The sequence below is a fragment of the Sciurus carolinensis genome, chromosome X (genome assembly GCF_902686445.1).
Source record: "Sciurus carolinensis chromosome X, mSciCar1.2, whole genome shotgun sequence".
Lineage (NCBI taxonomy): Eukaryota > Metazoa > Chordata > Mammalia > Rodentia > Sciuridae > Sciurus > Sciurus carolinensis.
The window spans coordinates 74697685-74722005 of record NC_062232.1 but is presented as its reverse complement, the minus strand read 5'-3'; the positions used below and the strand labels follow the sequence as shown (position 1 = coordinate 74722005).

Here is a 24321-nt window from a genome sequence, read left to right as displayed (position 1 = left end):
ACTGAAATACTAATTGATTTTATGCTAATTATTTACAATAAAGTAATGCTTTGCTATCTTAATTGTTGTCTTAGCATGATCCATGCCCTATGTATGCCTGGAACAGTCACCTGCCATCTGCCACTGTGGACCTCTGAACTTCTCTGATGCCCCACCTGATAGAGAACAAGGATTTAGGATTATTTTCCCAAACTTTGTCCCCTTTCAGCAGGAAGCAGTTGGGAGATGTCATCACCCATTTTCCCAGAAAAGGAATGTACAAATTGACAATGGTGAAATGTAACAGTGGTCCACTTTATGCTTTGAATATAACCCTTGCTGCTCTGCCACTTACTTTTAAAATGGACATGTTTCTTTCCCTTCCATTCTTCCTGCTCCTCCCTAATCTTTCTCTCTCCCTAATCTCAGGGGAAACAGGATTACCTTTTTTACACATCCCAGGCAGAGTTATCTCCCTGAGTACACACCCACCATAGGAATGAAGTAATCTAGACTTTGGGAATGATAGCACAATATCTCAGAAATGACTATCTCCAAATTAACAAGTGAATTACAACTCTGGACAGAGAACACATGAAATGTAGCCTTTGAATACCTCTTTAAAAGCCCCCTGTTCCTACTGATAGGCAGAATCACAGCCTCTGTGACAGGAGTCCCTTGTGTTTCTCCTTTGCCAGCAAAATAATAAGCCTTCTTTTTCCTTTTTCTCAAAGAAACCAAATCCAAAAAAGTGTGTTGTATGTATGTTTGTTGGGCTATAGTTAATAAGCCCTCGGACTCTGAGTAAATTTATGTTGAACTCTTTGCTATAAATTAATTGGCTCAAAATCTTACTAAAAGTGACTTAACTGCAAAGACATGAGTATGTTAATGAAGTTGTCCATGCATTGCGTATTTGTTAAATGTGATAAACGTTTGGAAACTTTAAAAATTTTGAGTGAATTTGAGTTAGAACATTGATGCAGTGTATAATTTCCATTATAACTAATGGCAAAAAGTCAATTAATTCACAGCTCATCCAAAAAACCACCCAAAGAAAAAAGCATATGGGAAATAAGTTACTTAATTTATTGTAAAATTTTGCATATGTTGTCAAAATGTATATTTTTATATATACCAGGTCAAGATAATGTGAATAATTATTAATTAATTAAAGACTTTGGCTATATTTTTCATGTACATAAGTTTTTTAATGTAATTACTTTAAAAATCATGGAGTACCAATGGTTGTTTGATAAATGTTAACTATTTCAGCATTGTAATCAAATCTTCTAAAGATTTAAATCACAACATTCAATTTTATTTGACTTCAATGATAATTTTTTTCTAAATAAGTTTGTGTGTGCATATTCTTGACAAATCCAATTTGAAAAAGGACCTTTCCTGCATGTTAGAAATAACATAAGAATAAATCAAAATATTTTTATAATACTTGTTATTATGTAATTGAGACATATCTTGATGACAGCTTCCTTATTACTGTACTATAATGACCACAAGCAAAATCACTAAGATAATCACCAAGATAATTATCTCCTGTGGTGTCACCTACATGCATTTAAAATATAACTCTAATTTGTAAATGACAACTTACAGTTTTGTTAATGTGACCATTACTGGACACACTGTAGATTGGGATTCTAGTCTTATTTGTATGTCACCAATTGTACATATATAGATCAATTAAGGCAAGGCAAATAAATTTAATAAAAAAGAAGTTAGATATTAGCTGTTAAATAATAATTTCCAAAAGATTCTTTTGGAATTATTTTTCAGTATTCAGGAATTCACTTGAAAATTAATTGAACTATGTATATTTTATAAACACACTCCCATAACCCTTATCTATTAGCTATACACACAGATAAACACATGTATAAACATTTAAAAGATACCAGCTTAAATAAATGACCTCATTTAGTAAAGTATCAGCCTCACCAACAAAGAACATTTAAAGAAACTTTTCTGCACAATGTTTCTCGTAGATGCTTTCAGTTACTCATTGTAAGTGTGATTTTCACACAGTTTGTAAAGCTCAAGAGTGTTGGCCTGCTCCATTAACAGATGGAGCGTTATTGATCTGATACTTGCAGATTAGAGAGGAGTTCATTTTTCTCTCTTAAGATTTGTTATCATTTGGTTGCCTCTAGTCCAACAATGGATTGGAAAACATGTCTAAGCATGCAAAGCCAGCTCAAAATGAATACATTTCAATTCCCTACAAATGCCTTGATTTTCACTTATTTTCAGATAACTTTCAGGAATCAAAACCTGGATCACATTACTTTTAGTTTACTGATTATAGATGCAAGTATGATTTAAGCATAAGAAGCTACTTACAAATGAAACAAATGGAAAATCAATCTCTCATGTTGGATTAAGAGTCAATTGAGGTCTAAATATGGACTTTGGTACTCATTTGGAGTTGCAAATAGTTATTTGTATGCCTTAGGCCATGAAAAAAATGATTTGACATATAATCAAGGTGGTTACATGAATTCAATGTTGGGAAAATAATTTCTTGTCTTCAAACCAAAAGAGAAATGAAGAGGTTATAGCATGTCAGGAATAGAGCGAGTAAATTTTTTCTCCTTCCTTGTGACTGACTGACCCTAAATCCCTGACCCTGAGAGGCAGAACAAAATAGTCTGAAAGCACATGTTATTTTCAGAGCCTCAGATACAAATGGAAGCTGTCCAAGTCAGCTGAATTTAAAAAGCACAAAGTTATAGTAGTAGATACCTACTAGAACTTTTAACAGTAGTAAAAATTTGCTTGTTTTCTGTGAAGATAAAGTGTTTCTTCCATCATTAAAGATGTTAATAAATGTGTCTTAAATAACTGAATTTTACTTTTTATAAATATCAAAGATGATTTGTAAATGCTAAATTATCAAAAACTGAATGGAGCAGAATGTATTTAAACAAAATTGGGCAAATTGTGACCTGATAAACTACTAATCAATACTGTCTGGCTGCAACTTTTATTCAGACCACAAAAGACTCCTCTTTTCCTATCTTCCCTCAAGAAAGGTCTCAAAGTGAGTTCTTTACTTATGTTGCTTTCACCAGAAAATTCACCTGAAGTGAATTTCTGAATATTAAAAATGATTTCCAAATCAATTTTTTAAAAATTTTTAAAATTTGTTCTAATTAGTTATACATGACAATAGAATGCATTTTGACATATTGGACACAAATGGAGCACAACTTCTCATTCCTCTGGCTGAACATATTACAGAACCACACCAGTAGTGTAATCATACATTTATATATGGTAATAATGTCTGTCTCATTCCACCATCTTTCCCATCCCCAAAACTTCTCCCCTCCCCTCACTCCCCTCTGCACTATACAAATTTCCTTAATTCTCCACCCCACACTCCACTATTAATTAGCATCTGCTTATCAGAAAAAGCATTAAATCTTTGGTTTTGGGGGTTTGACTTATTTCACTTAACATGATACTCTCCAGCTCTGTCTATTTAACTGAAAATGCTGTAATTTCATTCTTCTTTAATGCTGAGTAATATTCCATCGTGTATATGTACCACATTTCTTTATCCATTCATCTGCTGAAGGGCATCTAGGTCTGTTCCATAGCTTAGCTATCATGAATTGTGCTGCTATAAATATTGATGTGGCTGATTTTAGTATGTTGATTTTTAAGTCCTTTGGGTATATACCAAGGATTGGGATAACTGGGTCAAATGGTACTTCCATTCCAAGTTTTCTGAGGAATCTCCACACTGCTTTCCAGAGTGGTTGCACCAATTTGAAGTCCTAACAGCAGTGTATAAGTATCCCTTTTTCCCCACATCCTCACCAACATTTACTGTTGCTTGCATTCTTAATAATTACCATTCTGACTGGAGCGAGATGAAATCTTAGTTTTGATTTGCATTTCTTTAATCACTAGAGATAATGAACATTTTTTAATGTTTATTGATCGATTCGATTTCTTCTTCTGTGAAGTGTCTGTTCACTTCTTTAGCCCATTTATAGAAAGGGTTACTTTTTTTTTTGGTGTTGATTTTCTTGTGTTCTTTGTATATCCTGGAGATTAGTGTTCTATCAGAGGTGCATGTGGTAAAGATTTTCTTCCATTCTGTAGGCTCTCACTTCACATTATTGATTGTTTCATTTTTGAGAAGAAGCTTTTTTGTTTGAATCCATCCTATTTATTAATTCTTGATTTTAGTTCTTGCATTTTAGGAGTCTGATTAAGAAGTCAGTTCCTAAGCCAGCATGGTGGGGATTTGGTCTAATTTTTCTTCTATTAGGCACAGGGTCTCTGTTCCAGTACCTAAGTCCTTAATCCACTTTGAGTTGATTTTTGCGCAGGGTGAGTGATAGAGGCTTAATTTCATTTGACTTCATATGGATTTCCAGTTTTCCCAGTATCATTTGTTGAATAGGTATTGAATAGAAGACACAGAAACACACCTACATAAATACAGTTATCTCATACTAGACAAAGGTACCAAAAACATACATTGGAGAAAAGATAGCCTATTTAACAAATAGTGCTGGAAAAACTGGAAATCCAAATCAATGTTTTGGAAATTGAGTGCTTGATAAAATAATTCTTTAGCACAGAAAGCTTCTCAAACATGTAGGAATGACTTAATCATTTTACAATCAATCTGTAGACATTTGTTAACAGTTGTATAACAGAAATCACAATAAAGGCAAAAATAAAACATTCTCTCATGCAATTTCTTAGATTTAATTCTCCTACCACTCAAACAGTTCTAATCCTCAAAATATATTTTATCAGGTGCCACTATCATCTTGTTCAATTTAGAGACATGAAATTTAAGTCATAGAAATTTTACTTACTATCATTTATTGTTATGTGTATTCGTGATTACCATTCTGACTGGGGTGAGATGAAGTCTCAATGTAGTTTTAATTTGCATTTCCCTATTACTAGAGATGTTGAATATCTTTTCATGTATTTGTTCATATATTTGATCATTTTTATTTCTTCTTCTGAGATGTGTCTGTTTAGTTCTTTTGTCTTTTTGTTAATCAAGAATACATATAACAATAAATGTTAGTGAGGATGTGGGGAAAAGGTATACATTGTTGGTGGAAATGTAAATTAGTGTAACCACTCAGGAAAGCAGTAAGGAGTTTCCTCAAAAAACTAGGAATGAAACCACCATTTGACCCAGCTACCCAACTCCCTAAAAGATTTAAAATCAACATACTATAGTGGTACAGTCACATCATTGTTTATGGAAGCACAGTTCACAATAACCAAGCTAAGGAGGCAACTCAGGTGCTCTCGACAAATGAGTGGATAAAGAAAATGTGATATATATATATATATATATATATATATATATATACACACACACACACACACACACAATGAATTATTACTTAGCCATGATGAAGAATAAAAATAGTATTTTGAGGAAAGTTGCTTAACAGTAAAGTTTGAAATTAACTAGATGAAAAACTCCATGTTTATCCTTCCTTTAAAGTTGTTTTGGATAGTCTTGTTAATCTTTATCTATCTATCTATCTATAAAATAAAATATTCATATATATATATATAAAGAAATTTTACTTATCTTGTTTAAGCTTTTATCACTAATTCATAGTGAGGGTGGGTGTTGGACTCTGGCAGTTTTAAACAAAAGCCTCTCATATCTATGTTGCACTATGTTGCACTAATTCTTGCTCTAGGATTAATGTAACACAATTTTTATTGGCTAATAACTCTCAGTGCCCAGAAACATAGCCAAGTTTGTAAGTTTTCACTTGATCTACTTCAAGTTCTCAACTTTATTCTCAACTTTAACCTGCATCAGAATAAATAGGAGATCTATTAAAACTTTGATTTTGGAGCCCATCACTGGAGTTCTGTAGGTCTGGGGTAGAACCTGAGAATGTGTACTTCCAACCAGATTCCAGATGCCACCGCTGATGTTATGGGAATGACAGTTTGAGAAGTATTGGTCTACTCAATCAATTCGCTGCCTACAAATACAGCTATTTGGAAAAACTTATGATAAGGATAGATTATAATGTTTACCTTCAAAACCTGTCAAGACATATCTGTAAATCAAAACCAATAATTATAATTGCTGTTATTAATTTATGCTCCTTTATTTAAAAACAAAATGTATCAGTAATGGCCACAGTGGTACTTTAAGAAACAGGAAATCAAACATCCAGAAATCCCACATCTTATGCTCTTCTTATGACATTTGTAACCTTTACATTTAAGAGACACATGTAATGCATGCATACAGACATATACTCACACACTCACACACACATGCACAAAAACATTTAGGAAAATAAGGCCAAAGTACAATTCAAATGTTCTTAAGAGTAAAGCTGCTCTGTGATATCAATAAATAAATACCATTGAGAAAAGTAATGATATAATAGTTAGAAAAGCATTTACTTGTTTTATTTTTTGTTTACATAAATCTTATTAAAATGAATATTAGTGCAATTTTCTTCAATAAATTTTAATAACTCTAGTCTTAAATATTCAGAAGTTCATTTGCAAATGGTAGTGATTTTAGTGTAACTAAAATTATGGGGCATTTTTTAATAACCTATAACTTTAGACATCAAGTCATGAATAGAAATCCTAGTTATGGAATATATTGTAATTAATTGTATAAGAGAATACTAGTTCTTTGTATTCCTATTATTCAGGGAAGCCTGAATTATGCATAAAGGATTAAAAAAGATACAAGGAAAATTTCCTGACCTCAAATGGTTTCAGTTGTAGTTGTAACTGTGGAACAGCAAATTTAGAAAAACTGAGCTCAACACACTTGAGAGGATGTATATTACAGTCTGAGAAAAAGGATTAGGAAATTAATCAGGGAAGTCTTTATAGAAGAGGTGCTGTTAAAATCATGTTTTAAAAAGGCATAAATATGTTAAGAAGGAAGATGACCATTTGAATAAAATATTCAATAATCCAATTTAATCTGTGAAATTTCTCAGTCATTATGATATACATATGTATCTTTTTGGTACTCATATCTCACTATTTAAAATGCAAAATTTAGCACTTAAATATCTAATATCCTGCATGGAGTTTATTATTTTCTTCTTCTACATCTATATTTGTTGCTAAGTTGAACCTAAATTTTCTTTGAGGCCAGTCAAGTTTTATACTTTTTCTTCTCTTTCTTCTTTGTTTTTCTTTTCTTTCTTTTTTTTTATGGTATAACATAAGCAATTAGCACAGAACGAAGCACATTCTCAACAATCGAAAAAAAGGGAGAAGGGAAAAGCAGTCTATGTATTCATATTAAGGAAGAACACAGACATTCTTTGACTATTTGCAAGGTATTCTGGTATTTTTAATTAAATCATTTGTTTTCTTATTAAAGACTTTTAGAATTTATAGAATTATGAGAGATCTCTATATATTTGGCTGTAAATCCTTTTTCAATTATGAGATTTGCAAATATTTTCTCTTTCTCTGTATTTTTCTTTTCATTTTGTCAATGTCTCTCAGAAAGCTGAAATTATTAATTTTGATGAGGCCAATTTTTTTATTTGGTGTTGCATTGAAGGAATTATCATATAACCTAACATTAGAAAGATATTCTCACATGTTTTCTTCTGAAAGATTCATAGATATATGTTTTACATTTAACTTTATGGTTCATTTTAATTTTGTGTATTTTACATGATGTGAGATATGAATTGAAGTTTATTCTTTCAGATGTGGATATTCAAAAGTTTTAGCATCCTGTTTTGGCAGGACTATACTTCATGAACTGGACTGTTTCTGTTCATTTAAAAAATAAAACCATATATATATGTATATATAATCTATTTCAGGACTCTGTATTCTATTCCAGTAGAATATATTAGCCTACCTACAATATTTACCTACCTTGGTCCCCAAAACCACACTGTATTGATTATAGCAACAATAATTCATCCTTAACATAGGTTAACTCTGTCAACAATGTTCTGTTTCAAATATATTTATGTAATTTTGGTTCCTTCACTGGTATTCTACAATGGTGAAAAAGTCACTGGTCACTTGTAGCAGCTTTTGTATATTATTTTCTGTAGCTCTTTCTACAGTCAAATGTATGTGAAGACTTCACAGTCATCTGTGAAGACTGCTGTACTTCTTCCTTTTCAACAATATTTCTGTTTCTTACCATTAGCAATGACTAATAACTTCAGAAAATATTAAAAGTAATGTTGGGAAAGGACATTTTTGCCTAGTTCCTGATTGATAGCCAGTACTTTTTCAGAGACTACCTTTATTAATTTATAAATTTTCTCTTCTATTCCTAGTCTCTGAAAGTTCCCATAACAAATGATTGACGGTATCTGTTGTTTTACTTGCTGATATTTATTGAGATGCCCACATTATTTTTCTATTTTAGTCTGTTAGTATTAATTGCACTGATTGATTTTCGAATGTTTAAATCAATCTTGCTTTCCTGGGTAATCACTTGTTCACAAGATAGTAACCTTCTCTTATATTGTCAGATATGAGTCACTAAACCTTTATTAAGAATTTTTCATCTAAATTCACCAAATTATGTACATAAGAATATATAAAAATTAATCCCAGTATTAAATATAATGTCCAAAGAAATATTTTTTAAAGTATAAGGAAAATGAAGGGAGTAAGTAGGAAAACAGAAATAGTCTTGGAGGATATTAGAGTAAGTGAAATAAAACAAGCACAGAAAAACAAATACGACATGGTCTCAGTTATATGTGGAGTCTAATTAATGTGAACTCATAGAAGTTATGAGTGGAATTGCATTTGCCAGGAATAAAGACAGTGAGGGAAGAATGGAAAGATGTTGATCCAAGGTTACAAAATTTCAGATAAACAGGAGGAATAAGTTCTCCTTATTAAATAGGAGATTTGCATGGCATGGTAACTATAGTTAATAATAATGTATTTTGCTTTTGAAAATTGCTAAAAGTATAAATCTTAAACATTTAAGATTTATATATATGGATGTCAGGTGATAGATACATTAACTAGATGGAATTATTATTTCATGATATATATGTGTATAAAACATCATGTTGTACACCATAAATATACAATATTTATCATTTATATCTTAAAAAATATTAGCTTGGTGTGGTGGCTCACACCTGTAATCCTGGCAACTTAGGAGGCTAAGGCAGAAGGCTCATGAGTTCAAGGTCAACCCCTACAACTCAGGGAGATCATGTCTGGGAGTGGGGGGAAGGGCATCTGGGAAAGTAGCTCAGCGACAAAACGCCCTTGGGTTGGGTTCAATCCCTAGTTTCAAAAAAAAAAAAGAAAAGTCAATTTAAAGAGTTGGAATCAATATAGACAAGTTAATAAAACAAATATTTTTCATCAATATTTATGAAGATTATTAGTGTGCCAGTTTTCCTGTTTTCCATATGTTCCTGTTGATGGTTTTATAGTGCTTACAGCCTTGAGGAGTCAGTTGGGACATAGTCCCTCCTCTTTAATTTGTCTCAAAGTTTGTATAGAATTTATCTTATTTAACTCTTAAATATTTGGTAGGATTTCCTAGTAAAGTCACATGGCCTCGGAGTATTCTTTGTGAGAAAGTTTAACTATGAATTCATGCTAGGTGAGCACTCTCCAAGAGGAGCTATCTCTTGAGCTTCTTAACTATGAATTCAATTTCTTTCTAATTGGTATAGAGTTGCTCAGGTTTTTTTTTTCCCAAAAGTTCTTTAGTAATTTCATTTTAAAGTAATTTGCATATTTCATAAAAAATGTCAAATGTATAAGGTATGTATATTAATGCTCTTCTTTTACACTTTTAATGTCTGTATACTTTGTACTGATATCGAATTTTCATTCATAATAGTAATTTCTTTTTTCTCTTTCTTCTAATCAGTTTGGGTAAACTTTAGTTGAATTTATTACTCTTCTTAAAGAACAAGTTTTTCATTTCACAGATTTTCTTCATGTTTTTATACTTTACATTGATTTGTGCTTTTACCATTTCCTCCCTCATTACCTTGGTTTCCTCTTGTTGTCTAATTTCTCTCTGTGAAAATACAGCTAACTTCAGGCCTTACTTATTTTCTGACATAGGATTTTTATGCCATGAATTTCCCTATAATTACTGACCTGGTACCCTGACAATTTTGGCCTTCCTGAACATATAGTTCCAGTAGAACTGACATTAAGAGTCAACTGTGCTTTTCTTGGGCTCCTTTCCTGTGCTACAGGCTAGCAATTTTATCCAAACAACCAACTAAGGCAATAGTAGGTATCACCTTGTTTTTATCTGTTATTATCAGTATCTTTACAAATTCAGGTATATCTTCAGAATCATTATTTCATTTGTATTTTAATTTATTTTTTTGTTATTTGGAGCAGATGGCAAATCAATTCCCTGGCATTTAATCTTGGCGAAAGGTAGAATCTCAAACAATTGATTGTGTAATTGATTTAAATGTAAGTTTTACCTTAAAGTATCTTGGCTTCTAAAAACTTTAAAAAGGGAGCAATCTAAGTAAACAATTCCATAATAATCTGAGTTATATATCTGAGATTTTATTTTATATTTCTGTGGAAGAAATGGTTATAGGCTGGATCTTATTTACATCTTAATTACCAATACCTTAATTGCTCAAATGAAGACACTTTTTCCATTGAAGAGAATGTTGGCCAAGAAAGTTCAAAATAGTGTAATTCAAATATTATCATTTTCCTACTATCAAGTATATACTATGTGGACAGTTTGAAATGTCCTCAATAACTTAATTTTTACAAAATCCCTCAAGATCAAATGCTGCTAGACCAAAAGTAAAATGGTAAAATCAATTATTTCTTTTCAGAATGACAATTATCATTTCTTAGATAATAGGCATTATTATCTCAAGTAGCAAGAAGAATATTGAACCTTTGGAGGTAACCTAAAGTAAGTCTTTAGAATTCTTTTTAATAAACCTCCTTAAAGCTTCAGAATATAGCTCAATATACAGTCAATTGAACAGTCCAAGTGTAAAATTTTGATACCAATTAAAGACTGTAAAACCTCAAAATAGATCAACATAAGATTGTTTATTACAGATACTTTTGAATCAATATATGTAGTTCAAACCCTCAAAATATTAAAGGGTTTCTAAACCTATTCTCTGGCCCTCCAATGTAAGATTTTCAGGTCTAATATTAATATCTTTATATCTATACTATAACAATTTCCTGAAGATAGGGCTTTTGAAGCATGTAATTATGACCTAAAGATATGGGATGTGAATGTTCTAGTTCATGAGACCATTAGAACAAATACCTGAGAAAACCAATATTGTAATATTTTACCTTTCTTCACTGTATTACATTTGCAAATGGTGAGATGAAATTTTTGTATCTCTAATAATTTTCATGATTTGTTTCTGTACTTTTGAAACAGATTCTGAATTTTTTAATATTGAGATAGCTAAAAATATCTTCACTGATTATGGCAAAAGTAAATAAGAGTTTACATATTTTAGGTAGTCTTCCAGGGATTAAAAATTAAAACTCTTCTAAGTGTCACTCAATCAACTCCCTTATCACTTTGCTTTCCATTATATATTAATATTGATTTTAAGTACTTGAAAATAGTACCTTAGAGAATACCATAAAGAAGGACAAAATGTCCTTATTACTAATTCTGGCAAATTATACTTTCCAAAATGGCTAGAAAGATATCTACTTTTCTTCATGTTATCCTAGAAATTTGTCACTCCACCATGAGGAGTGAGAGTCTGTTCCCTCTCTTTATATCTTGGTGAGACTTTGTGCCTGCTTTCTCTAAAACAGTACAGCAGAAAGTATGCTACATGAATTCTAATGCCAGGTCAGTAAAGTTCTATGTACTTTCGCCAGCTTCTCTGGTGGTAATCATTTTGGATCTTTCCTCTCCCTCTAAGAAATCTGATGACACACTGAGGCTGGCACACTGCAAGGAAGCCCAAAGACCTCCAGTCAGAGACCTGAAATCAACATGAGCAGAATGTTGCCCTGCTAATCCTCTACTGTTACAGTACCTGCTTTTACAGCTCTAGTCAACTTATAGCAAGCACATGAGAGACTCCCAAGACAGAAGTGCCCAGCTGAGCCCTTTCTAAATTCCTAACCCATAGATACTTTGAGACATAGCTCAATAACTAATGTTCTTTTAGCCACTAAATTCTGAAGTGATTTTTTATGTAGAAATAGATTGCCATAGTAATTATTCTTTTGATTTAGCACATTGATACCTGAAAGAGATAATATGATTCACTATGATCAGTCATTACAACATGGGATTAATTTCTCTGAGTAACAACAGAATAGGGTGGGACATCATTGGAACACATCAGTTTTGATAGGGAAATGGAACTCAGGAAAATTTGAAAGCAATGGGTAACCTGTGAAAAGCTTGGGCAACCTGTGAAAAGCATGGGAGCAGGTTCTAGATTAAGGGATTCACTGGAGGTAGAGACAGGCTTTGTCTGCCGAATCAAGTTGTTAATAAAGTAGAAGTCAGGGTTTTGCTGACTGGCATTTGCCATAGCTATAAGGCTACCCGGGGCAGTGTTACAATCTGCATTCTATACTCACAGGAAAGAAACCAAAACAACATGAGAAAATGGTCAATTTATTTTTCTCTTATTTTGTGGAAACCATCATTTAAAATAAAATTTGCTACTTAAATTGGAATGATTGATTTTTTAAATTAACTTATTAAAGTGTTTTCCTTGATGTTATAATTATTTAATAAAGAAAGACTATTTTAAACCTTTAATTTTAGGCTGGAGATGTTGCTCAGTGGTAAAGTATTTGCCTAGAATTCATGAGGTTCTGAGTTTAATACCCAGCGCCATATAGTTAACTGCTTTAATAATGTATAACACCTATGAAAAGAGCAAGGTTTCCTGGGCATTTGCACCATTTCCTTTTTGTTTTTATTTATTTGATTTAACAACAGAGAATGCACTGTAAATCAGAACATTGTTACTTCTAGAATTCTTCGTCATCTAATGCTGCCAAAATTGGCAGTGTACAAAATCATTTATTGAGTTGTCAGTTGTCAGTTTTGTCCTTCCCAGCTGGATACCCCTTTGTCCCAAAGAACTGCAATATATTAATAACAGCATTCAAAGTGATGATGATAATATTATCATGTGCTACATTGTTATCTTCTCTATATTAGGACCTCTTAACTCTGCCACACATTTTATATAAACATTAGTCAGTGTAGTCTATCTTTAGGTTACCTGAAGGCCTTTAAAGAAAAATAGAAGAATGTCACCAAGTTATTTCAATAACTCTGCACAGTACTGTGAAGCTCTAAAGCTGTAAATGAAGGTAAATTTATCTGACCTATGAAGTCAGATTGTTCACTCTATTGGCACTTCAGCAAGGGATTGCCAAGTTGATTTATGAGTACTGTGGGCAGCACCAAATTAACTTACTGCCTTCCAACAACAGGTTGTCAGGTTTAAGCAGGAAACTGTGTACCCTGGAGTGACCTCGTGCATGACCTGGGAACTCTAGTCAGGGCAGTGCAGGCAACAGTGACTTTAGCAAAGTTTATCAGAATCCTTAACTGTACTAAAAATGTGGCACTTCAACTTGTCACAAAAGTATATAAGGATTTTTTTCGTATTCTCCATCATTTAGAAGCCAGTCTCACTCTAACATACCAGCTTAAAGTAGAAACAAACTAATCGCTATTCTCAAGATAATTTTAATAAAGAAGTACACAATATATGAGCAGAGACTAGATCGTGACCTGAAACTATTATCTGGAATACTGATTGAATTTTATTTTTAACATAATTAATTTGTCCTATATTGGCAATAAGTATCTTATTAAAGCCTAGAAAAAAATCTGAAATGTATGAAAAGATTCCATTTAATTTCTATTATCGAAATTGAAAGACATCTACATATTTAGCAGAAATTAATTTGACACTTTTAAAAGTAAGAAAACAGAGTATGTCTGATGATAATGAATGTAATGAGGGAGGTAGTCTTAGTAAGTGATTGCTCACCTCCCTTCTGTGGAGGCACACAGCTGTATTCATAGTAAAATGTTAATGTCCAAAATTCAATGAGAATATATGAAACCCCAAGATAAACACAAGACACCCTTGTATACAGGGTCTCACCAGGTCACCAATGAAGAGATTTACATAAAGTCCAGAATCCTAGATGGATCTGTGGATTTATTCTTTATCTTATAATGAGAGGTCAATGACAAATTTCCTACAGTTACCCCTTTTTCTGGTCCTACAACAGTTTCAATATGAGCTTAAGTAATATAATAGCAGGAAACATAATAGCAGGAAAAGCCTGCCAGCTTTTCAGTTTAGTTTTTATAAGGCATCATAATTTTTAGTCTATATAAGACCTAATTTCCATTTTTAATAAATCTATTTATTTTGTTCACATAAGCATAGTGATAACATTAAATAAAAAGAAATAGACTTTTCCACAACAGAAACTTTATGAAGTATTTGTTTAATAAAATGCATTCGGTGTCGGGGTTTCGGCCGGACCCCTGGCCCTAGGTGTGGCAAGGCTAAGATGGCGCCTGGCAGTGAGCCAGAGCAGTTAACTTTTGCACAAACAACTGACATTATTTTGAGGAAGTTCCAGGGATTGGCTAAGCTCCCTGATGGACAGTACAGGTCCACTATATGCCTGCCTTCGCTGCCTGTATCTGTTAATGCTCTCCCCTCGTGCGAAAATGCTGATTGGTTACAAGTACTGTATATATTGGAGTGTAAGTTCCACAAAGAGAGAACAAAGAAAGAACTATGAGGAAGAAGCGCGCAAAATAAAGAGCTCAAAAGAACCAGGCCTGTGTCTTATCTCTCTGCGGGCAAGGAGTGCGATAGGTGGCGCCGAGACCCGGGAATCTACAGATAAAGTAAAAGGTAATTATTTATTTTCATTTATGACCTTGAGTCCGTCATTGGTAGTTCATTTATGACCTTGAGTCCGTCATTGGTAGTTCATTTATGACCTTGAGTCCGTCATTGGTATTTCATTTATGACCTTGAGTCCGTCATTGGTAGTTCATTTATGACCTTGAGTCCGTCATTGGTAGCCGGCAGTGAAGGGTAAAGAACCCAGAAAAAAAAAAAATTAAAACTTCATAGATAGATGCAGTGGTACCAGATTGTTTGTGTGGTGTGTGTTATTTTTGTGTTTGTTGTGTGGCTTGTTTGTGTGCTTGGAGCTCTTAGTGCTGTAAGATTTAATCATAGGAACAGAAATGTCTGGGACTGGAATGAAGCAGCCTCTTAGGGAGTTGTTGGGGAATCACGGAATGCCGCTGAAGGCAGAACAGCTTGAGCATTCCTTGATACCATAAAAAAGGTCTCTCCGTGGTTTTTAGATAAAGGGTTGTTAAATATATTCCTCAGTGGAAACACCTGGGAGAGGATCTACGCATAACAAAAAAGCAAAAGCTGTTACCTGTTGGAACTTTAGCCATTTGGTCCCTGATTAAATCTTGCTTACAACATAAAGATAAACAAAATCTAAAGGGACCCCTGGAAGAGGGAAGTCAGGTTTTAGAAGAGATTAAAGAGAAATGGTTCTGTTCTCAGAACTCAGAAAGAAATAATAACTCAGAAGGGGAAGATTCAAAAGAGGAACTTTCAGGGGAGGAGCTAGAAAGGACATTTGGGAAGCTAACAATGCAGTCTAAGCGCCCTATTAATGATGACATTGACACCGGTGAAGACTCGAGACCTGTGGGCAATAGTTAAAAAAACACTCTTTTGTGGAGCCTCTGACTGAGGGCAGTCAGGTTTTGGAGAAAATATAAGAGAAAAGGTCTAAAACATCAAAAAGGGCGTCAATAAGATCAGGGACAAACAAAAATAAAAATGAAAGTGGGTGTAAGGAACAACTTGTTAGAAAGAGGGAAATCAGTTTAGGGGAGGGTCCCCCTAGGCAGAGAGCTCAGCAGCTCCATTCCTTAAAAGTAGTAAAAAATAATGTTTTGTGATTTTCTGCATTCAAACCTAACCTGATTTCTCAACCAGGAAAAAAAAGGGTTAAAAAGTCCTGGGTGATCCTCCCTCCCCCTGCCACACTGGAATGTAACTACAGCGTCTCAAGGAGAAAAGGGGGGTAACCTAAAGATAAGAAGAAAAGAAGAAAAAAAAGTGTCCGTTTTAAATTCCTGGGCCGCTGCATAAAACTGACTTATTCTTCAGGATTCTTGTTTTGTTTTGTTTTTTTTCTTTAATGCTGTATTTTTGAGCTCATAATTTTAATCCTACATACCTAGGTTAATGATTTTATTTTTGATCAGTTCTATTTTTTATTCAACTGAAGTTTTTTAAACAGCTGTTTCATTGCAATGAACATTCACCTATAAATTACAAGGCCTTTGATTTTGTGTTATTTGTATGTCGTACTGTCTGGTGTTATGTCTTATCTGCATCAAAACTGAGCGCTCTTAAAATTAAAATTTAAAAATGGATCCAAATACTTTTATTCACGTGATTTAAAAGGGTTCAATTTAAATTGGGTAAACTAATAAAAGTAAAATATTTTTAAAAATAACTTACAAGTCTCCAGGTGGTCAAACTAATGAAATGTTAATGTTAAACAATGTCTAATATCAATTGCTTCTAGGACTTTTCTTCAGCAGGAAAGAGGCAACGGATCCTGTTCAGGACACTTGTCTGATATCTTGGTTTTTATAAAATAAATAAATTGGAGTTAACATGTATGGGATTACTCAAATGTGTTTGTAGAGACGTCTGGTTAATTTACAAAGTTAAAATGCTAATTGTTAAATAACATCAAGTACTCTTAACTCCTCAAATTCCATGGGGTATCATACTTAAACATTATTGGTGTTTTCATAGGTTGGTAAATAAAAGGGTTTAAACTTGCTTTGTGTCATCACTAAACTAAAAACAAGGTTACTAAGAGTTATATCCTAACAAGTGGAATTCTATATATAAAGGGTCCCAAAAGTTTCAACTGTGTTTCAATTAAGAGTACTATAAACAACAAAATATTTAATCTTATTAAAATAGGGTGATTTATCTAAATTCAGAAATTTCATAAGAGTTGTTTCAGAATGTGAACAAAAAGGGGTCAACAAATAGGGAAGAGAAAATAAAAGGTTCTGGGTTTAAAAATGTATTTAATAAAAAGGAAAAGAAAATGTTTCTGGATAAAAAAGTCTGTGTGTAACAAAGGGCAAGTTTCAACAAGTCTGTGTGTAACTAAGTTGGTTGTATGTATGTAAAACAGCTAAAGCTATTTAAGGTTTTTCCTAAGGTGAAATACTAATGTTCTGATATAAGCCAAAGTTTAATCTATATGGTAAAATGACATGGTAAAATGACAAGGATTTCTTAGAAACACTAATTCATTCTTAACTTTGTGTCTCTTAAGTTTTATTCTTTAAAACAATTGTCTTAAAAATAGGGGTTTATATAATTATGGTTAAACAACTGTTAAAGATTGTACTGCATTATAAAGTCTAAATTTTTCTTTAAAAACTAAAATTGGTAAGAACCAATTCCTCACTAAAATTAAAATAACTCTAACCACAGATGTACCTTATAACCCACAAAAACAAGGTATTGTTGAACATACACATCTCACCCTCAAAAATGTTCTTTATAAACAAAAAGGGGGAATAGAGGAGACCTTCAGGTCCCCTAAAGATAAACTTTCTCTTTGTCTCTTTGTTTGGGGTTTTTTTTAACTCTGGGTAATAAGGGTAACTCGGTGCTTTACTGGAGCTGCGGCTCAGTTTGTGTGTTTCCACGGAATAAACTAACTTACTACCTCTTTTTAGACTCTTAGGAGGAACAGTTCAACTATGTAACAAAACTACTGCTTCTTTCAATTGTACTTTAGATTTGTGCTAAAATGCTTCTAGGTTCCTGCTGGCAGACTTAATGTGTGTTCCTACCTTCCTACCAGTCCCAGTCTCTGTTACAGATGCAAAATTGCCAGTGTTACTATCAAGAAACAGGAGAGAATTTGACATCACAGCGGCTATGGTCACTGCAATAGTGGTTTCTGCAACAGCAGCACTAGCAACTGCCATACCTACAGCAACAGCAGTCAATCACTTGGCCGAAAATATAGCTGCAGCCTTACAGACTAAAGAGACCCTAAACCAACATCTAACAGCAGGCATACTCCTTATGAACCAGCGAGTGGACTTACTTCAAGAACAAATGGACATTTTACAGGAACTGTTAAACGTGGGATGTATTTATCATCTGGCGGGACTGTGCGTTACACCTGTAGCTTACCATAACTTCAGCTATGCAGCAAACTTGTCTAGAATCTTGTCTGCTCAGCTACAAACAAACTGGTCTTACGAATTTGATAATCTTACTGCTATTCTTAGATCTCAAATTGTTAGTCTCAATGCTACTAGAGTTAATGTAGCCCCTATGTCCGAAGTGCTAAGTTGGCTATCCTCTTCTTTCAGTTTTGTAAAGCAATGGGCAGGTATGGGAGCCTTTTGTATGTTCATGGTTATTACTGTTATCTTCCTCACACGCCTTATCATGCGCATGCGCCGAGATCAAGTTAGAGATCGTATCATCTTCCATCAGGCCATAGCTGCCCTAGAGGCCGGCAGTTCCCCACAAGTATGGCTCACGAGGCTGGATCGCTAGCCAGACGGGTAAGGAAGGAGGTGACCACTGTACCGACCTAAGACAGGAGCTGTAGCATGCTCTACAGTTATCCGATGACGGGTAAGGACGGTGGTTGACCACTCCGCCTAAGACAGGCACGGTCCCGAGCTTTCCTTTTCTTTTTAAAAGAGAAAAGGGGGAACTGTCGGGGTTTCGGCCGGACCCCTGGCCCTAGGTGTGGCAAGGCTAAGATGGCGCCTGGCAGTGAGCCAGAGCAGTTAACTTTTGCACAAACAACTGACATTATTTTGAGGAAGTTCCAGGGATTGGCTAAGCTCCCTGATGGACAGTACAGGTCCACTATATGCCTGCCTTCGCTGCCTGTATCTGTTAATGCTCTCCCCTCGTGCGAAAATGCTGATTGGTTACAAGTACTGTATATATTGGAGTGTAAGTTCCACAAAGAGAGAACAAAGAAAGAACTATGAGGAAGAAGCACGCAAAATAAAGAGCTCAAAAGAACCAGGCCTGTGTCTTATCTCTCTGCGGGCAGGGAGTGCGATAATTCGGATGTTAATTGGTTGATTTGTTACTTAAGCAAGCAGATAACCTATGAACAATAATGTCATTATTTGACAACTAAAGTAGGTATAAACATTTTGTCGGTTTCAAGCTAATATCTTTCCAATGAATGGGCAACGAATGGGCAATCTGTATATTAAGAGAAGTTCTATTTCAAATCTAAAGGACATAATACAACTAAGAGCAAGCTAAAACTTTCACTAAAGTAAAACAATATTAATGAATGTGTCATTAATCTTTTCAATGATGTTTTTATTATTTTATTTTAAGCTATTTCCCGAATCTCTGTCATTCTTTTATCCTTAGAATGACAATATTCCTCTTATAATAGGCCTTATTTATTCTATTAATAGCATTATTATTATTAGTTTTGTGCTAGCAAAATTGAATTAGTATTGTTACCTTGGAAACAAGTCATGTAATTTCTTTGTTAAGAACTATTTTTAGGGCTGGGGATATAGCTCAGTTGGTAGAGTGCTTGCCTTGCAAGCACAAGGCCCTGGGTTCGATCCCCAGCACCGCAAAAAAAAAAAAAAGAACTATTTTTAGGGTTTTGTGTTTATATGATGTGTTATATATATCTGTACTGGTATGAGGAGAAGCTTGATCATATTACAATAATAAAATATAATGACTCAATAAAATCACAGACTATATCATAGAAACTATATCATATCATAGAGACTATATATCATATATCATAGACTATATCCATGTCTCTTTGATTAAGCCCACATATTTTTCTGTTTTCTTATGTTGCACTTAACCCCTTTCAGCCTCAGTTTCATCATCTGTACAATAAAGATAAAAATATCCACATTCACTTATTATTTTGAATTATTTGAAATAATGAATAGAAAGTACATATCAAATACAGAGTAAACATTAGTTGGCTTTTATTGTTCTGTTTTTCATCATACATGCTTGATACAGACACCTGCCACTTGAAAGATATTACACATAATTCTGGACAATATTGGTAGTAATTACCTAAGGTAATGCTGAATATTTTGAACTCCTTGTTTCTAGTTAATATATGTATATGTACATGTTAAATATGTAAGATTCAATTCCTATATTATTCTGAATGTGGTAGCACATGCCTATAATCCCAGTGGCTCGGGAGGCTGAAGCAGGATGATTGCAAGTTCAAAGACAAATTCAGCAACTTAGTGAGACTGTGCCACTACATAAAATATAAAAAAGAGCTGGAGATCTTTCTCAATTGCTAAGTGCTCCTGAGTTTAATCTCCAGTACCAAAAAACAATAAAACAAATAAATAGAAAAACAAATCCCATATTCTATTGCTGAGTAAATTATCAATCAGGCAATATCATTAGAAAGTTATATAGACATTAATTATAATTCAAAAGATCATATCTCAATGAAATGTACAAGATTCTTTTATAAATTATAAATAATAGAAAATATTTTGCATTCTACACATGCAATTATATAAATGCCATATGTTAACATAGTAAAAGACTGAAACAGAAAAATGTGATGGTTGAGTAATGAGTACAAATATTGTTATGATTTATTATGTGCAATGATTCATAATAACCAGTTTAAAAAGTATATTTAGATTCCTTTTATTTCTAGTTATATCAGTGATTTATGGATCATATATTCTCTATACTGTTGATTTTTTTTAGAAAAAAATTGTGTTTCAGTGTGTGTATGACAGGAAGAAAGAGAGACAGAGGAAAGAGACAGTGATAAATCTTCACTTATTTGTTACATCTGCCCACTTAGTTTGTATACTGCAAGTTCCATAATGGGAACAGAGAACACGGAATATAAATCTCAAAAGGATTCTACAGAGAGGTACAAAAATCAGATAAGTGTGAGCCAGAAATTTTGTCTACTACAATGAGTGTTCATAATCTTTTATTTTTCTCAATAGTCAATTGTCCCAGACATCTGCTGCATTTGTATACCATCCACAAAACCAAGCAGTATGAAAATGGTAAAAAAGAGCTACTATTGTCTTTCTTACAATGCATAGACAAATGTCACATTGCATGAGAATTTTAAAATCTACACCAAATCTATTAATTGTGGTAGAAATCTATTAATCACATGTCCTGGAAACTTTAATTAACTTATAGAACGTATATGAACACTAATCAGAATTACACTATGATGTTTACTTAGCAAAATGGGAAAGAAACTGTAACATCTTGAAAAAGCATAAGCAGTATTATAAATAGTGAAACTTCAAAATATATTCAGTATTCACTGGCACACATTGGAAAAAAATCTTGCTGTGCTAATCAGTATTATTTTTCATTTACAAATTTTAATTTGTTATACATTATAATAGGCCTAGGTCTTAACATTCAATCCAAATTATTTAATTCTACATTTTGTTCCCACACAAAATATTTAAAACTTCAAGTTCAATTAATTCATTTATTGATATTTGTTTACTTTGAACAATCAAAAGCTAAATCAACAGTTTGGTTAATTAGATTGAGGGTATATTCTATAAATATGCATATGCAATAAATGACCAACTGTTAGAGAAAGGGGGACTGTGTTTTTCACCCTGAAAATCATCAGAAGCTCTGCTCGAAGTTCTAAAGCACAAAACATGGAGTTTAGAAAGAAAATTCATATGGATATCTAAGTTATATAAATATTTTCATAAACTGATTTGATAATATAATTTTTTGACTTATCTGGTCCACATAGCAATGCAGCTACTTGCAAAATGCTTGCAGAATTAGACTACTTTAACGGAGAATTTACAATATCTTATAAAGTAGATTATTCAGTGAAGAATATTTTCTGTACAAAGACAATCATAGCCAGTTTCAATGAATAGGAATTGTTCATGGTATAGTGCCTTTGAAGTCTTTAAATGACTATGGATTTTCTTTATGGTCTTTGTGGATGTTAACAGTTTACTTGCCCTCTGGCTGATCAGTAAAACTGATATAAAAGTGACAATTATGGAATTCTTTGCCTTCACCCTGGATGTTATTCTTTTTAAATTTTGTTTTAGAAGAGCCAGATTTCCTATAATTAGAGAAAAAGTAGAATGAAAGTTTTTTGTAATTGGGTATTAAAACAGTCCAATCCTAAACTATGGTGTTTCAAGATAGTAAATGTGCTACCCTACACTCATGAAGATAATGTCAAACATTGACCTCATACCAAAGCAAACATAAAAAGTATTCCACAAGAGACAAAAGAGTTTATGCAATTTAGGGTTTGTTTTCTTTATCACAAATCTCAATTACCTAGGCTCTGTATTTCAAAAGCAAACTCTGAGTTTGACTATGTAATCACAAAAGAGATGTGTAGGTAAAACTGTTTCCTACTAACTGTTCCTGTTTTTGTTATATTTTAATGTGATTTTGATTGCTGAATTGCATAGGCAAGACTTTTATGTGACAACTGTTAAAGAGCATGACAAACTTAAATTCAGTTAAAATATGGAACTTTCGGGAATGTGGCAAATCCTGAATCAAGGGATGAAAACATCAATTTTGAATTGCACACAGGCAATGAAAACATGAGGTAAAGATTTTCATTCAGATGATATATTTCGATAGAATGTTTTCATTCAAAGAGGGTTTTATCCATGGGAACTGTTGTGCAAATTCGATTGCCAGCAATTTTTCTTAGGACCTTGTAACTTAGCATCAAATTCTACACATGTAAGAATGAAAGAAACTAAGAAAAGCTAAAAATAAATGAATAATAAGCTTACATTTTCAGACATATTGCACTTCTTTTATTAGTACTACTATTACTATTTTAATTACCAGTACTATTAATAATAGTAACTAATATTTAATATAGATTATCATATATTGTTATATGAAATCTGTTATTACATTGAATGCTGACAGTAACCTGAGGAGGTAGTTGCAATTTTTTGTCTCATTTCTAGAAGGGAAGGCCAAATTTTAAGTAACTAGTGAATTAAATATACAGAGGCTAAATTCAAATACGTATAACTCCAATCTCTTGAGCTTGTGTACTACACTAAGTTGATTTTTACACTGAATTATTAGAAGAAAATAAAAGATCTTATATACCTTGGATTTGCTCTGGATTTAAAATTTTGATTTAAAAATACTCTATACATGTATATTCCTTGCTTTTATACCCCATTAATCGCTCCAGCAGAGGAATAGTTAAGATGTTTATGGAAAACTGGACGGTATTCTAAATAACTTATATAAATCCCATGACCTTGACTTTTTTTAAGGAATAATGTGGGACTCAGTGTGTAGCTCAGGGATAGAGTGCATTCTTAGTATGTCCACAGTTCTGCATTAAATCCACTATACAAATGCACACGCACACACAAGCACACAAATATAGAGTCTAAAATGGGGATAGTATGAGAAGGATATTTATAAAAAGAACAACTTTTTAACAAATTGATAGAATAATGAAAAAAATCTGAGGAAGGAATGTGAAAACATAAATTATAGAAAAAGATGATAAGGAAGGTCCTCTAAAGACAAAACTATTTTAATATGTTTATATATATATATATTTGTCAGCTTTGTGTTACTCTGACCAATATTACTTACAAGAAAAAAAATAGAAGTGGAAAACTTTATTTGGGTTCATGGTTTCAGAGGTTCAGTCCATGACTGAATGACTATAGCTCTAGATCCAAGGTGATGCAGAACATTATGGTGGAAGGGCATGGTAGAGGAAAACAGCTCAGTTTATGACAGACAGGAAGCAGAGAGACAAAATGTATACCTTAAAGGCATACCCCCAGAGACTTACCTCCTCCTATCATATCTTACCTGCCTATAGTTCCCACCCAGTTAAATCCTTATCCACAGATTAAATCATGGATTAGATTACATCTATCATATTCTATTCATTTTACCTCTGAACATTCATGTATTGTTTAACACATGAGTTTTTAGGGGGCATCACATATCTAAACCATAACATTCTAACTCTAGTCCATGAAAGTTCATACCCACTTCACAATGTAAAAATACACTTGCTCCATTCACAAGAATCCCATAATCTAAACAGTTTTAGCACAGTCCAAAAGTTCAAGTCCGGGGTCTTCTCTGAGACTCAAGACAAACTCTGTGAGCCTCTGTAAAACTTACCATCAAAGAAAAAACAAATAACCCAATCAATAATTGG

The 24321-nt window shown here is 33.1% G+C and overlaps 1 protein-coding gene and 1 long non-coding RNA gene across 10 annotated transcripts in view; one reads left to right on the top strand and one right to left on the bottom strand.

Annotated features, from left to right (window-relative positions):
- Nucleotides 1-24321, bottom strand: part of Pcdh11x (protocadherin 11 X-linked) — a 685340-nt gene that overhangs the window by 254623 nt on the left and 406396 nt on the right. The window lies entirely within an intron of this gene.
- On the top strand, nucleotides 14735-17973 carry LOC124972100 (uncharacterized). The gene is made up of 2 exons (XR_007106435.1): nucleotides 14735-14900; nucleotides 17929-17973. It is a non-coding gene; the product is annotated as an uncharacterized LOC124972100 (long non-coding RNA).